General features: G+C 41.4%; 1 protein-coding gene across 3 annotated transcripts in view; it reads right to left on the bottom strand.

Moving 5' to 3' along the window:
- The window catches only part of cher (filamin A protein cher), a 204,281-nt gene that overhangs the window by 79,247 nt on the left and 108,686 nt on the right, over positions 1–16,348 (bottom strand). The window lies entirely within an intron of this gene.

The raw sequence follows: 16,348 nt of genomic DNA, 5'->3' as shown, positions 1-16,348 counted from the left end.
TACTGAGCATAATTTTTATTCTATTCTTGCCATTTCAAGGCAATTTTATTCAGAATGAAGGTGCTTTGAATCGTTCGGATTTGACATAGCATTTAACCAATTCACTACCATGTCCTTCCAGCAAAATACAGTAAAATAATCTTTCCATAGTAAAATCTAATCATCTGGTGATGGGCTTAGTAAAAAGAAAAATAAGTTACCAGAGTCATGTGGTTATTATCACCATTAAGAACTGGTACAGGAAGTCCTCATTACACATCACCTTTGCACACACACACACACACACTATATATATATATATATATATATATATATATATATATATATATATATATATATATATATATATATATATATTTATTTATGTATGTATATATTTATGCATATATATATATATATATATATATATATATATATAGCCATATAGCCTATATATATGTATATATATATATATATATATATATCATCATCCGTTGAGGTCCACTGCAGGACCGGCCTATCCCTCCCGAAGCAGGAACGATACAGGCTATGTATCTCTACCAAGTGGCTTAGGCTGTCTGGTAGAGATTGTATGTAGGGTGAGAAGTGCTTGTAAGTGTGATTATAGTGTTGTTGTGGCTTTGGATGCGTGTGTGTAGTCTGTGAACCAAGTGTAATCGACTCGAACAAGCTGACTGGGTGCAAACATACTTTACAATATGTGACACTGGTTCAACCACAGCACCCCTGGTGTCCGCCAAAGCAGTACATGGCCAGGAGAACGCTTCCAAAGTTTATTACCCTGGCGGGGAGCGAACCCTTGCTCTCCAGTGTACAAAAACGCACACTTTACCACTGTACCACGGAGGCTCCATATATATCTATATCTATCTATCTATTTATCCATCTATCTATCTATCTATATATACTGTATATATAAGATCCACATTAATTTATTGAAATATTACGGTACCTATTAATGTTGCACTGGTACCTGCAAGCTGATATGCCAGGTCACCCCTTCTTACAGTACCAATTACAAAGGGGGAGAAAATATCAGGCAATATTTTGGAAAACATACCAGATTCATCATGAGGACTGCCTATATTTAACTGTTACACATTACTTGATGTACCATTATACCCTTTTTACTTTAACTTGGCCTAAAACAGTCACGTATCTATCTTGAATGCTGATTTATAACAATACTGTATATTAACATTACATTATGATGTCAGTCAGGAAGAAGAGCCACATTAATGGTGTAAGGCAGCAGCACTGTCTCTTTTGGACACCATGTTACATACAATACTCCACAAGAGGATGAAATTTGGACCAAGCTAAGATAAAGTAACTATGGTTAAAATAAAGTGTATCCAACACTCTTATATATCTTTCTTGGTATATCTCCAATAATTTATATGTCAAATGTTGTAACTGTACTTATATGCAAAGTATTTTTTATCTTCGATGTAATAAATGTTATTCATAATCTGTTGGTAATGTGTGAGGCTTTCAAAGTTAATATTAGAAGGAATGGTGTTAACATTACCAACAATGACACACTAAGCTCTTCCAGCTGACTGACAAATTATTAGGCTACCAACTATGATTCAAAAATACTTGTTCTTAGGAAGCTACTTCACTTATTACCCCATTATTTCATGTAGTATTACACCAAAGAACTTTCTATGCTACAAACTTTACATTGTTTTAAATCCTCATCTCTGGATTACTGACAGCATTCCTACTGAACAAAACTACCCTCTCTTGAACATACTGTACACCTCTGGACATTTTACAGCATCCTTACAATACAAAACTATCTTCACCTGAAATTGCATCTCTGGACATATAATAGCATTTTTACAGTACAAAACTACCCTCTCATGAACTTGCATCTCTGGACATTTGATAACATACTGAACAGACCCACAACCTCTTGGACTGGCATCTTTGACCTTTCAACTGCTCTCCAACCACATATTTTGTTATGGTGAAGTAGAACAACAAAACCACAGTGAGATTTACCAAATGTTCCTTTAGTTGATACTGCAAATGAATGGGGTGTTTCTGTGTTTAGTTACCCAATACAGAAAAAGTGAAAGGACATCTGCAAGCAGCTGTGGGGTGTGGGAGTGATAGCAAGGTTGGAATGGTTGCTGTGCATGTAAATGGTAGTTAACAGAACATAATGTTGCAAAGAGGCAATTATATGGAAGGATAACTAATAATGTGTGTGTGTGTGTGTGTGTGTGTGTGTGTGTGTGTGTGTGTGTGTGTGTGAGAGAGAGAGAGAGAGAGAGAGAGAGAGAGAGAGAGAAAAACGACTCTTCTATGTCAACAAAAATACAGTGATGGTAGCTATGTATGTATGCATTGTGATAGCTGGTGGTGGTGGCATTAGGTACAACTGTGGCAATGGCAGTGGATAATTTGTCTTTTCAACAACAGTAATTGCATTCCCACACACCTACAACTGAAACTGGTTGTTCAGGAAGAGGGTGTGGGACATGTTTCTGTTGGTAGGAACGGAACTGGTAGCAGGATGGGTGTGGTAGTAATGATGTAGATGTGGTGATGGGTGTGCTGATGGTAATGATGGTAGTGGAGATCGGTAATTAATGGTTGAACTGGCAGGTATCGTGAAGGTAGCGGCAGGTGTGGAGGCAGTGGATGCAGTTTTGGTGGATGGCGTTGCGGATGTGGTGATCATGGTTGTGGGTATGTTAATGGTTGTAGGTATGTTCATGGTGGTAGGTGTGGTTAAGCTGATAGATATGGTACTGGTGGTATTGTACTGGCAGGTGTGGTGAAGGTGGTGACCGGTGTGATGGAAGGCGGATGTGTGTTGATGATGGTGACATGGATAATGATAGATGTGGTGAATCAGTGCTGAGTGTGATGGTACCAATTACAGTGATAATGGGAATGATAATATTACAGGTGGAATGTGAAATAAAGTCAGCAAGAATGAGGAGGAGGATGGTAGGTGTGAAGGTGTCAATTGTAATGAAGGTGAATAATTACTGTAATGTAGTGTCTGCAGCAAGTGCGATTATGGTAGCATGTAGGGATGGTGATAGATGTGGATTTGTGGTAATGGTGGCATGGAGAAATAATGGTGTTAGGAGTGATACTGATGATGATGACAGATGTATGTATTTGTGGTAATGGTGATGAATGAATAATGGTGACAGGTGTGGATAGTGCTAATGGTGCTAGTTATAATAAAAATGCTGGTATCAGATGTACTATACGCACCACAAATGGTCGAGGGTGACAGGGGAACGCAATATGGTAATGAAGACAAGGAGTGATGGGCATGGCTTGGATGTCTCGTGATAATGGTGACAGGTGTGGAATAAGTGATGATGGTGGCAGCTCGTATGGGGCCATATTCTATGTGGCATAATGGCTTTGTAGCACCCCTTCCTTGGCTATTCATATTACTTATTATACCTTAATATTCTCTTGTATGTTATTTATATACTTTTTTAACAGAAATAGTTTTATCAATACTGTATTTTACAAAATGCTAATAACTGAGTATACCGCACGGAATAAATCACTTAGGGAAAGATGTTCTAAATTTCCCAAACCACCTAAAGCGCTACTGCTAGATGTTATGGTGGCAGCACAAGTGACGGCAAACGTAGATAATATGGTTGTTAATGATGACAGGGTGTGATGGAAGTAGATATACTTTTTCTACTTTAACTGTGCCTAAATCTGACATCCATCCACATTAAATGCTAAGCTGTAACAGGAGATTAACACTAAAATATTATGCTGGTCACAAGGAAGTGGTATAGAGTAGTCATACTGCCATATTTTTTACTAAAATACGTAATACAAGCTGCAAAAAGGACGAAAATCTCGGCCATGTTAAAATGGAAGAACAATAGCATATATGGTAATAAAAAAGCTCCAAAATGACAAAAACCTCGTCCAAGTTAAGGTGGAGTGACTTTGGTGATAATGGTGATAAGTGTGGCAGGTGGTGTTAGGAGAGGTGAGGGCGTTGTCCAGGCCCTACAAATAACCCCGCCCACAACACACCCACGACATACCACAAAAAATGACCACGATAGGGGAAAAGGAGAGCTGAGCATGAGGGGGAGAAGCAGAGGAAGAACGTGGGGGAAGGCAAGAAGAAAGAAGGAAAGGAAGGCAAAAGGAAAGGAAAGGAAATGGACGAAGGTAAGAAGACGAAAGGAAAAGCAAAGGAAATCATGGGAAGAGAAGAGGAAAGGGAAGACTGTGGGGGATGGGGCGAGAAGGATACCATGGATGTGGGGGGAGGGGTGAAAAAGGGACGACGTGAGAAAGGATAAGGGAGATGAGACAGTGTGAAAGAAGTTATCTGGGAAAGGGGAAGAGGGCGAAGGGAGAAGAAAAGGCCTCCATGAATGAGGGAAAGAGGAAAGGAGGGGACTAGGCCATGTGTGAGGAAGAAGAAAAGTTTAGGCAACCATGGAAGAAAAAAAAAAAAAAAAGGAAAAGAGGAAGCAGGTATAGGAAGAAAGTGGCAAAGTGGAGATGAAGAAACACCATGACAGGGAGGAAACAGGGGGAAGGATAATATAAACGGAATGGGTAGGGAAGGGATGCAACAGGGGAGGCAGAGCAATGATTAAATGAAGAAAACGTGTGAGAAAAGGGGAAGGAAGGCAGAGGAAGGGAAGTGGAAACGAAAAAGGAGGAGGTGAGAGAGAGAGAGAGAGAGAGAGAGAGAGAGAGAGAGAGAGAGAGAGAGAGATTTGGTGTACAGCATATGTATGTATCTAATTGTACTGTGTTACAAGACAGGCCTATACTGTAGTAGCGTTTCATGTTTTTGTGCACGCACGGCTGTGTGGGTAAGGTTATGTAAGTACGAGTACGTTTGAGTGTGATGCGTGTACTATTATATATATTTACTAAGCTTGTACGTAAGCAACAGTACGTAGGTTTTGTGCATGCACGGGTGTGTGTAAGGTTATATATCTTTGTGTTTGAATGTGGCGCGTGTAAACTTATACACATTTACTAAGCTTGTATGTATGCATGCACATGGGTTATGTGTATGGTATATGTATGTATGCATGCATGCATGAATGTATGTATGTATGTATGTATGTATGTATGCATGTATGTATGTTCGTATCTGTTTGTACAGTATGTGCTGGCGTCTCCATATTTGTCCCCGTGTGCCTATGTTTGTATATCACGGCAAGTTCCGTATTGACTTGCGTGCGCGTGGGTGTGCCTCATGTGTACATCAGCCCCATGTGCGGAAGTTTGTGTGCGTCTGTGGGTTGTCAAGAGTCACACAAAGGGGTTAAGTTTCATGTGGTTTGGTTCTTCAGATATTGGGATTAAATTACACACCCTCAGCATTCACACACACACACAATACACCTTCACACCTTAAAATTAAACCCAGGCGGCCAGTTATAATAGGTATAGGTGTATTCCCATGGCTTGAAGGGGAAAGTGAGTGGCTGTTGGGCAGGCTGTAGGAAAGTCACTCTCCTGCTGAATCTCTGCCCGCTAGTCCAACCCCGCCCACACAGCCCGTGCCGCCCATCACACAGCCCGTCACGCCCACACGACAGGAAAGGCCCATTGGTGAGGCGACTGTAGCTTTTACGCGGTCCACCTTTTAAGTTCACCATTTTCTCCAGTTAATCGTTTTCTTTCATGTCCTTTACAAATTTCTGTTCGCCATTTTCATAAAGCTGTTAGTTTTCTTTCATTCTCTTTCCTGAAGCAACTGCCCAAGTTTCCAATCACCATTTTCTACAACATCCGTTTTCTTTTCTTTCATCCTCTACGCGTGCTTTGTTTCTTACATTATGTGCCCACCACCATTGTTATTTTATTGCCTTTTTCTGTTCAGTGATTATACTCATTTATTTCACATGTTTAGCCTGTAATTCAAAATCACTTTTCTCGAATGCCGATCCGATTGCCTGATGCCCCAACAATGAACTTATTCTTTCTTCTCTTTACAGCGCCGTGTTAAAAGTTTTTACAGACACGTTCTCTATTACTGCGAAGCTGAGTATAAATGATACTGAATATTGGTTCTTTTCAACCAGGTATACACAATGCAGCTATGTACCATCTCTTATAAAAGTATAGGTAATCTTTATAAAGTTCTCAAACTATTATTTTCTGGTAGTTACGATATATATATATATATATATATATATATATATATATATATATATATATATATATATATATATATATATATATATATATATGTAGAGAATAAGGCAACAAAAAAATAACCATAAAAACGTCAATTTACAGAGGTGACAAAATAGCGGTAACTAGGTGAAATCAGTGAATAAAAACTCGTCGAGTCAAGAGGGAGACAGATCAACGTTTGGAATAGGGTACTGTATTCTAATGGATTATTCGTACTATCTCCAGACGCTTTTATTAATCGCAGAGGAGAATCTGTGTAGTGAAAAGGTAAGTGAACGCTGTTTCAAATACTCCTAGTTCGAAGTCGCTCCTAAACTGAACATAATCTTTTGGAGACAGCAAGAATGAAATATATAACACGCCATGAAGACTCAACAGGTTAAATAAACTGATCCTGGAATCGTAACACTAAAGGTCAATGCCCCAGTCAAGTGCAGGCATATTGTGGAAATGATGGTGTGTGTGTGTGTGTGTGTGTGTGTGTGTGTGTGTGTGTGTGTGTGTGTGTGTGTGTGTGTGTGTTTTATATGCACTGTACAAAAGGCTATGAGATGTATGTATGTATGTATGTAGGCCTATGTATGTATGGACAGATGGATGGATGGCTAAAAGAATAAAACAGAAAAACAAATAGTAAAATAGTCACAGCTGTCGTTACACATTGATGTCGATTCCCGTAAACAACGTAATGTATCTTTCCTACAGGGTCGTGTCTAAGAAAGCTAATGAGTTATCACCTGACACCTGTTTCACTTCCACATACTTCTCTCTCTCTCTCTCTCTCTCTCTCTCTCTCTCTCTCTCTCTCTCTCTCTCTCTCTCCTGTTCCACGCTGTTTCCTTTTCTTCTTTCCTTTTATTTTTCAGAATTTCTTCCTATCGCTTTCCCCATCATTCCCCGTCCATCCCCCACGTCCGCGTCTTCTCTCTCTCTCTCTCTCTCTCTCTCTCTCTCTCTCTCTCCTGTTCAACACACAATAGGTAACCAAACACCCTCTCCCTCCCAATCTACACCACCATCTACCATCCTATCCAACGTTTCCCATAACAACCTATCCATTTATTCTGCTTCATGTGGTCAGTACGCTTTAACGAAGGAGGGATACACAGATGATAAAGATGGAAATACGGGAACTTAACACACACACACACACACACTAATAAACCGAACCGAGAGAGAGAGAGAGAGAGAGAGAGAGAGAACGTTGGTATGAAGAAAGGAAGAACTGAAAACAGAAAAAACTATACGGCACATCTTCTGCACTACGATGGAAAGATACTGAATTAAGGTGATAGAGAACAGACTAGGGAGAGACAGAGAGGGTGTGTTGGTTATAAGGAACTGTCCATCACCATTGTTAAGGGCTTTTGGTTTGATGTGTTGCTCCCTCCTCTCTCATCTCCCCTCTCCTCCCTTCTCCATTCTCCTCCTCCCTTCTACTGTTCTCCCCTTTTTCTTGTTTTCCTTTCCTTTCTCTATACTCTGTTCTTCCCTCTCATCTCCCTCTTCAAATGTTCTACCTTCTTTCGCCCTCTTTCCCTCTAAATTCTCCTCTCTCAATTCCTTCCTGCTTCTTTCCCCTCTCCCCTTCTCTTTTCGTCTTCTTATCCCCACTCTTCACGTTTTTAGTTTTATCACTTCCCATACGTTTTTCCCCTTTCTCTCTTACGTGTCCCATCTTTCTCTCGTCCCCCACCCTTCCAATAACTCGTCAAAGCTCTTTTTCCCTATCACACTTGTGTCCTTTCCTCCCTTCTCTCCCTTCCCTACCATAGCAGCTCTTCTCTCCTTTTCCCTCTCAAATAGACTAATGTTATCTCTCCTCACTTTTTTTCCATTCGCCTTTCTCTTTTCCCTCATTTCCATCGCTCTTCCTTCCCCCTCTTCCATCACTCCTTCCCGTACGTCAACCCCATATCCTATAATGTCAACTCTCATTTCCCCTAACTCTCATTTCCTTTCCCTTCCATTTTGTTTTATCTTCACCTCTGACAAAACTCTGCCCCCCCCTCCCCCCCCGTTTCGCGTCATTCAATATTAATCTCCTCCACTTCTTCCTGCCCTTCCATATCCACACCCAGAAACTTTCCATTTTCCCCTCGCTTCCATATCCACACTTACTATCTTTCCCTTCTCTCCTCCCATATCCACACACCCGGTCACGTTCCCCTCTCCCTTCCCTTCCACATCTACTCGATTACCCCTTTCTCCTCCCTTCAACATCCACACCGGCTCACTTTCCCCTCACCCCTGCCGCTAAATACTTCCCTCCCCTCGTTCCTTCCCCCTCACTTCCGTATACAGGGCGACATAAAAACCCCACTACCAGCTTCCGCCACCTGTTCTTGTCCCCGTCACCCCGCCCTCTGGCCTACGGCTACTCCCGCTACTACTTTCATTTATTTTGCTTACTTTTATTGTCCATTTTATATTTTATGTTATTTATTTCCTGCTCTTCCACGCGTCACCCCACACTCCTTCACCCCTTTAGTTTGGGCAACTTTTTTTTTTTTTTTTTTTTAATTACTCCTGATATCTCCAGACGATTTTATTCAGCTCTGGGTTGACTGATTTACAATTCTTATATTTTCCGGTGTCCCCTAAACAATGACCACTCACTGATTCCTTTTTATCTTTATATGTGTGTGTGTGTGTGTGTGTGTGTGTGTGTGTGTGTGTGTGTGTGTGTGTGTGTTTATGTATGTATGTATGTATTTTTTGTACTGCTGCTAATGCTTAAGGTGCTCAAACTATTCTTTCCCCTTTTTATTTTCTTTATTATTCTATTATTAATGTACTGCTGCCAATGCCCAAGGTGTACATGCTACTGTTCTTTCCCTTTTCACTTATTTATTTATTTATTTATTTACTGTCACACACACAAGGTCTCCATTCTGGGTACTTTTTTTTATTTCCTTCTCCCAAGATCTCCATTCTGTTGTTGTAGTTGCTGTTTGCTTGTTAATCTTTCATGATAGTACTGTTTTCCGCACCTAAGAATCCTCCCTCCCCCCTCAAGGTACCGGTACTTACGGAGAGAGACTTACGTTGTTTATCTGTGTACATGCCTGTTCATGCTGAGACTAGAACTGGATATATTCTGGCACAAATTGTCTGATCGTGTAGGTTGGAATAAAAATGGACACAACACCCCGCCTCTCAGGGCCAGGTTCTGGGCAAGACATTTCTCACCGACAGACATAATGAAGGTGGCTGTGTGAAACGGCAGGGCCAGAATGTGAACCAACAAAATCTGGTAGTGTTCTTTGTCCAGTCTGTGTACCAACCAACACAGTCAGACAATATAAATCAGACTGTCTGATTTCGGTCTAATAACAAGCTTTACTGTAAATGCAGAGCCGGGAACTAAAGTTAGCCTAATATTTCACCTCTTCTGTTTCTCACTTTCCGGTGACGACTAACATTCCTAAGCAGCGAAATAGGCTTGAAATGTTTCCCTGCACACAAAACTCTCTTTGACGTGACGCGTTTGGGAGGACAGTGACGGACATGCTCTCTGTATTAAGCAGTTACAATGGAACAGTAGTCTAGCTTCTATTACTGATGGGACAGGCGGGGCCAAATATTTCTTCAGTGTCGAAACCGTCAAACCTAATGAAATTTCGCTCAAAAAATTAATAATAACCGGGCAGGTAAACTTTTTTTCCATTAGCTGGGAATCCCACATGTGTAAAGAAATTGCAGACCTTGACTTTATGCTCTATATTCAGGGCCAGAGGGTCTTTTATTGCTTCTTCCATATATTTTTAAAATCATTCTTGCCAGTACCAGACAACTGTGTCCGATTCTGGGAAGATATTTCGTTGCATCTCACCCAGTCACTACGAGAATCCACCCACATCTGAGTACGACCATCTGACGGTGGCAAGAGTAAAATCAAAAGGCGTACTCGTGTTGAAGAAGCCATTCACAAGTCCCCCGACCTGCCTTGACACAGATACACAGGTGCTCAAGGGTGCCAGGTGAGTTGTTTCGGGATGCTGTTGTTGCCGTTGTTGTTGGGGAGTAGTGGTGATTCTGGGTACGTTAAATGTCAGTGTCTTATATATTACTGTGCTAGCCTTATCTGGATCCTGCCTCACTGCATCTCTCAGCTGGGAATTAGGGTTGAGAGAGAGAGAGAGAGAGAGAGAGAGAGAGAGAGAGATTTGCAGCATCAGGTAACTACCCTACCTTGACATAATTTTTTTCCCCTCCATTGTATTACTTTTGGACACTACATACATGGAGAACCGTACTCTTATTTTGTTACCTACAGCACGACTCTCTCTCTCTCTCTCTTTCTCAGTCCAATAATGCAACAAGCTGACGTTAATAAGCATGAACATAGGTAATGAAAGGAGGAGCATACTCAGTTTATGATACTACTGTACAATGGTCTACCAAGTTGAAGTGTTCTACGCGTTTTATATCATTCAGAACCATTCTCCTTATACCCGTTGATAATCGGAGGGTATAAGATGCATGCACTAACAGGTGGATAAAACACAAATCAGGAAAACAAATAACGAGGGAGTGTACGCAGCGAAGGCGTACAAATAAAGGGTGAGTACAAAGTGAAGGAGTACAAGGGCCAGGAATGTACTAACCACCTGTTGACCACTAACCCGTTCATCCAACCACTCTCTTACTATCTCCTTCCCCTCCCCCTCATCTCTCTCTCTCTCTCTCTCTCTCTCTCTCTCTCTCTCTCTCTCTCAGCTTTCCTTCCTTCCCTTTTCCATCCTCGTCCTCAGCACAACTTCTTTAAAGTCTCTTCTCTCTAGTAATTATCACCAACTCCCTCCTTCTTCTTATTCCCAGAATCACTTCTTTTCCACTTCACTCTCCCTCCCATCCTCCTCCTCATGACAAAACACCCTTCATTCTCTATCTCTTACCCTCGCCCATTCTATCCCGTTCACAACCCCAATCTCTCCCCTCACAGTTTCCCCTTCATCCCCCTCTCCACGTCATGCCCACCATCACCATGCCACAATCCCCATCTCTCCCCTCACAATTTCCCCTTTATCCCCCTCCCCCATGCCATGCCCACCACCACCACCAACACCAGGCCGCTCCTAACAGCCTCAACCACCACACAATTCACCCCACCCGCCAAATGTCACCACCAATCCCACTAACTATTTTTTAAGACACATTACACAAAATAAACCCACCAGCCACACGATTTATGTCCGTGTGTGTGTGTATGTGTATGTGTGTGTGTGTGTGTGTGTGTGTGTGTGTGTGTGTGTGTGTGTGTGTGTGTGTGTGTGAACGAGTACATATGAACTCCTCCCCTATACACAAACTAGACACCTTATCTAGTCACGTATACCCAAATTATATACTTTATATGTACCGTCACGTATTCTCAGATTACGTGCAATTTATTTCCATTTACGTATACTTAAACTGTTGACGCATTTTGTCTCATAAAAACAGATCGCAGAAAATTTACTTGTAAGCACACAGTGTCACGGATACTCACACTACAGATGGTTTACATATACGAACACGTCAAGTATACTCGAATTACATACGATTTATTTGTACCTACAAAATGAAGTGTATCCAAATTGTAAGCTTTTTTTTTTTTTTTTAAATCTCCACTAACACATACGATCAACTTATATATGACTCACATAAAGTCACGCACACTCACAGCAAAGGGTGTATTTCTAGGCTTTTTAATATTATCTATAAGGTACACTGTCAAGTACATTCAGTTGGCATAAGATTAATATGTCAGCGTGTGAACACACTCTAAAAAAGTCAGTACTGACATGCTACTTGGGGTTACGTATTAAGTTGCAAGGGCAAGTTCAGTACAGCCTACGATTCTGTTCTGGTGAGGTCACACGGTGTAACTCAGTACCGTTGCTTACTACCGGGTATTATATTTTGACGTACTGAACATACTACCAGAACTTAAGGTAAAACGCTATGATGTAATATATATATATATATATATATATATATATATATATATATATATATATATATATATATATATTACATAATTGTCACCACTAACGGCCAACCTTACCAAGGAGGGACCACTTTTTTTTTAACCAGAAAATGAAATTTACACCAAACTTCCATTTTTATCACTCCAATGAAAAAGGGTAGTCTTCTGTTCATATAAGAATTACACAAACTGACGAATCAATCAATATTCACGTAAAATATATATATGTCCAATATAAGTCATACATCGTTAACAACAGTCTCGAGAAATTCAACTGCAGTAAGGGACGCGGTCACAGCACTACGGATGCCTACATTGTGAGCGTAGGAGCACAAACATACGTCCCCTCCCCATCACATCCCAATGGTGACTGAAGGATGGTGCCGGGCTCAGACAGTGCCTCAGTGGGCTAGACCGTGGGGTAGGTAGGATGGTGGAGGAGGAGAGAAAGATGAGAGGAGCGGATATATGAGCTTGGTAGTACGGTAGTTGTAGTTGTGGTGTGTGTCAGTGGTTATGACTGCAGTCAGAAGTGAGAGCTGGCAGCTGAGTGTGTGGCTGTGGTGTGTCAGTGGTGGTACGTGTGTAGGAGCTGTTGTTGCAGGCTTTGGCTGTGGTATGTGGTAGTGACTGTGGTGTGTGGGAGTGGTTGTGGTTGGGAATCTGAAAGTGGTTGCAGTTGTAATGTGTGGTAGCTACTACATTTGTGGTAGTCGTAATTATGGTGTGAGATGATAGTAAGTGTATTTAAATAACAACGGTGACGTGTGAATGGTGACGTGTGGTGTAGGATCGACGTAGTTAAAGAGCAATGGAGTGCCAATGTGATCCAATAAGGGTCCATCACCTGAGGACAATATAGGATGGTGGTCACGGTGGGTGGGGGTAGTGTGAGGGTCGTATGAGGGCGCAGTGATGAGGAATACAGAGGTAGTGTGACGGGTGGATGCGTAGTGTAAGAAGTATAGGGTAATGAAAGAATTAGTAGATGGGGTAAGGAGCAGGGTGAGAGGTAGACTGATGACGCTGTGATGAATGGTAAAGGGATAGTGTGAGGGTTAAGAGTTCAGAGTGAGAGACAGGAGGCTAGTGAGGGGTATATGGCACTGTGAGGAGTAAATGGTTATGTGAATGTCAATAGGACGGTATCGTGAAGGGATAAAGTATTAGGGACAGCATATTGGCACGGTACAAGGGTAGTGTGATGGATATGAGGGTAGAGAGGTAGCATGGCAAGTATAAATCAAGTGTATGGGGAAAGGGTAATGAATTTATCTGGGTAGTGTGAAGAGAATTAGGGGTACATTTAGGGCATTATGAAGGGGTACAAAGGCAGGCTGTTGGACTATGATGAGTATGAATGTTTTGTGAGGGTGTATATGATATTGAAAAACTTATCATGAAAGTAGTGTGTGATAAAGAATAAAAAGATAATAAGAGAGGCATAAGGGGACAATAAGAAGGTATAAGGGTGGAGAGAGGGTATGAGGGAGAGGTAAGGGAGGGTATGAGGGAGAGGTGAGGGGTGGGGCAGAGTGACCGGACCGCACACCATATAAGGCGTGATCAGCTGACGGTCACACCCTTAACCTCGCTTCCCACGCTCATCACACACTTTCACACTAACTGTATACATTATCAACTAACATTACACAAACTTACGCAGGCCTTTATCAACCCTCCCGCCTTCTCTAACATTCTCGGACTAATTACAACAACGCTCTCTCTCTCTCTCTCTCTCTCAAAACAATAATCTATCTCAAGCAATTGGAATTATGTTCTCATGCTCTCTGTCTCCGTCTGTCTGTCTGTCTGTCTGTCTGTCTGTCTGTCTCTCTCTCTCTCTCTCTCTCTCACACACACACAAAACAATTATCTAATAATCTCGGACATAACTGCAATAATGTTTTAATTTCTCTCTCTCCTTCTCTCTCTCTCTCTCTCTGTAATAATGTTCCGATAATCAACTTTGTTTTTTCCTTGCCACCAACTCTAACCTTTAAAACGCACGCTGCCAACCTTTAAAGGGCGTGGTGCTTCCTACAGGCAAATAAAATTGCTTAAAGTTGCCAGAGTAAAATCCTGTGTCCCAATTGTCTTTAGGGGCTGACTACAATAGGTTTTAACCCCTTCAGTCTGTTGAAGCCTTCCTTTGGCTTATTCCTGTTACCTCCAGATGATTTTGGTCAGCATATTAATGGTCTATCGTACAGAAAGTCTAAGAAAATTAATACAAAAACTTTTAAAACGTATTCTTGCTACTCCCAAACAATTCTGTTCAACTTAAGTTCGGCTTCTCATACTGGAGGTAAAATGGGAACTACACTGATAAATTACCTATTTGTCTATCTATATACCGGTACATACAGTATATATGCTAGTCACAAGATACCACCTTCGAGGTGTAAATGTCCTAAGATAGGTGACTGTACTCCAATACATTTAAAGGTTGATAGAAAAACAAAATTACAAATTCTCAAATATACAAGTGCAATCTCAAAATAGCAGGGCGACATTACAATACATATAGAAAAACTGGTAGTAAAATTGTTCAGCTTATTTCCTCGACAACTTTCACTGTTGATAGTCGCCGATTGCATATACGAGTAGACTGGTGATCCCCTCTCCCCGAGAGATGTGAGTCAGACTGTGGGAGTGACGAGATATATGAAAATGCTCCCTCCTCCCACCCTCTCTCTTGATTCAATCCTTTCTCACCTGACTCACTCTTCACCTACTTGACCATATTTGACTCTTAGCTCACGGGGGACAACTTATCTATTAAATTCTTTTTAACGACGGAAGATTTTACTCTCAGGGTTTTATATATATATATATATATATATATATATATATATATATATATATATATATATATATATATTCTCTCTCTCTCCAGACTGTCCCAGAAATGATCACACTCCCCTTATGGTAGCGCACACAAAAAAAAATCGTTTAAGTTCGTCCATGACCTAAAAGTTAATATACTCCCCTTCTAACACTATATATATATATATATATATATATATATATATATATATATATATACTGTATTTACACACACACGAAACCAGCAAAACAAAAAAAGAACTAGAAAGCACTCAAAGAGCGCATACCTCCGCCAATGCCATTGCAGGATCCGGATCCGCATTCCCCCATCCCCCTCCAAATTTAATAAATTCTTTCTTAGCCCAAGGCCCACCCTTCCACAAAACTTCATTATAATTCATCAAGAACTTTTGGAGATATCGTGTCGACAAACGAACATAGGTGAAAACATAACCTCCTCCAACTTCGTTGCAGGAGGTAATAATCAGGATCGCACGAGGTAACAAGTCGAAACCATAGGAATCCGTGATGAATATGTAACAATCTATCTGCTGACAGACACCGCCACCTGTAAGGGATGGCCTCGTCAAAAGGCCTCCGTTTTTGTCCCTACCCAGTAACGACCTCTCTTCCCGGGACACAACACTCTCCATTTCGTTATTAGTTCCCCTCTCCTCCCATCTACCTCATTTATATACGCTCCTAGTCAATCGTGCTCCATTAAAAAAAAGAGAGAGGGAGAAAGAAAACGAAAAATAACCCTACCAGTGCACGCAGACACCATGAATCAGGCTGCGTCCAAACTGGTGGGAAAATAAATAACGCACATCTACTTAACACGAAAAAAATAATAACCAAATAAACTACAAACACCCACCAGCCGAAAAATAAACAAATCCGAAAGAGGCGTAGGCGCCATGAGTCAGGCTGTGTCGAAACTGTCGGGAGGAAAAAATGTGAATCTACTTAATAAGGGCAGGAGCCTCTGGGTGGGCACGGGGAACCTGTCTCCTGTTGTGTGTCCTGTGATTGGACTGGGTTCTTGCTGACGACCCGAGGTTAAAGGTCTCACATCCCCTGTCTAATTACCCCCCCCCCTCTCTCTCTCTCAGACTAGCAGTATTTATAATGCAAATGTCACACACACACACACACACACACACACACACACAGGGAGGGGGCACTGGCACTCTCCCATACGCTCCCCCCATCGTTCCAACAAAGGTATACTTCAGTTTCCTCTCCACACACACAAGGAGCCCATTAAGGTGTCCAGTTGCCAAGGACCACAACCGCACCTTTCACCCTACTACAAGTCCTGATAAACCTTTCAAGTGGCCGGCCTATCAGGCGAGAGAAAAACAT

The sequence above is a fragment of the Coenobita brevimanus genome, chromosome 65, assembly GCF_032717465.1.
Source record: "Coenobita brevimanus isolate Jiangsu-jjx chromosome 65, ASM3271746v2, whole genome shotgun sequence".
NCBI lineage: Eukaryota > Metazoa > Arthropoda > Malacostraca > Decapoda > Coenobitidae > Coenobita > Coenobita brevimanus.
The sequence above is the reverse complement of the archived record's forward strand: the minus strand, read 5'-3'. Positions and strand labels throughout refer to the sequence as shown.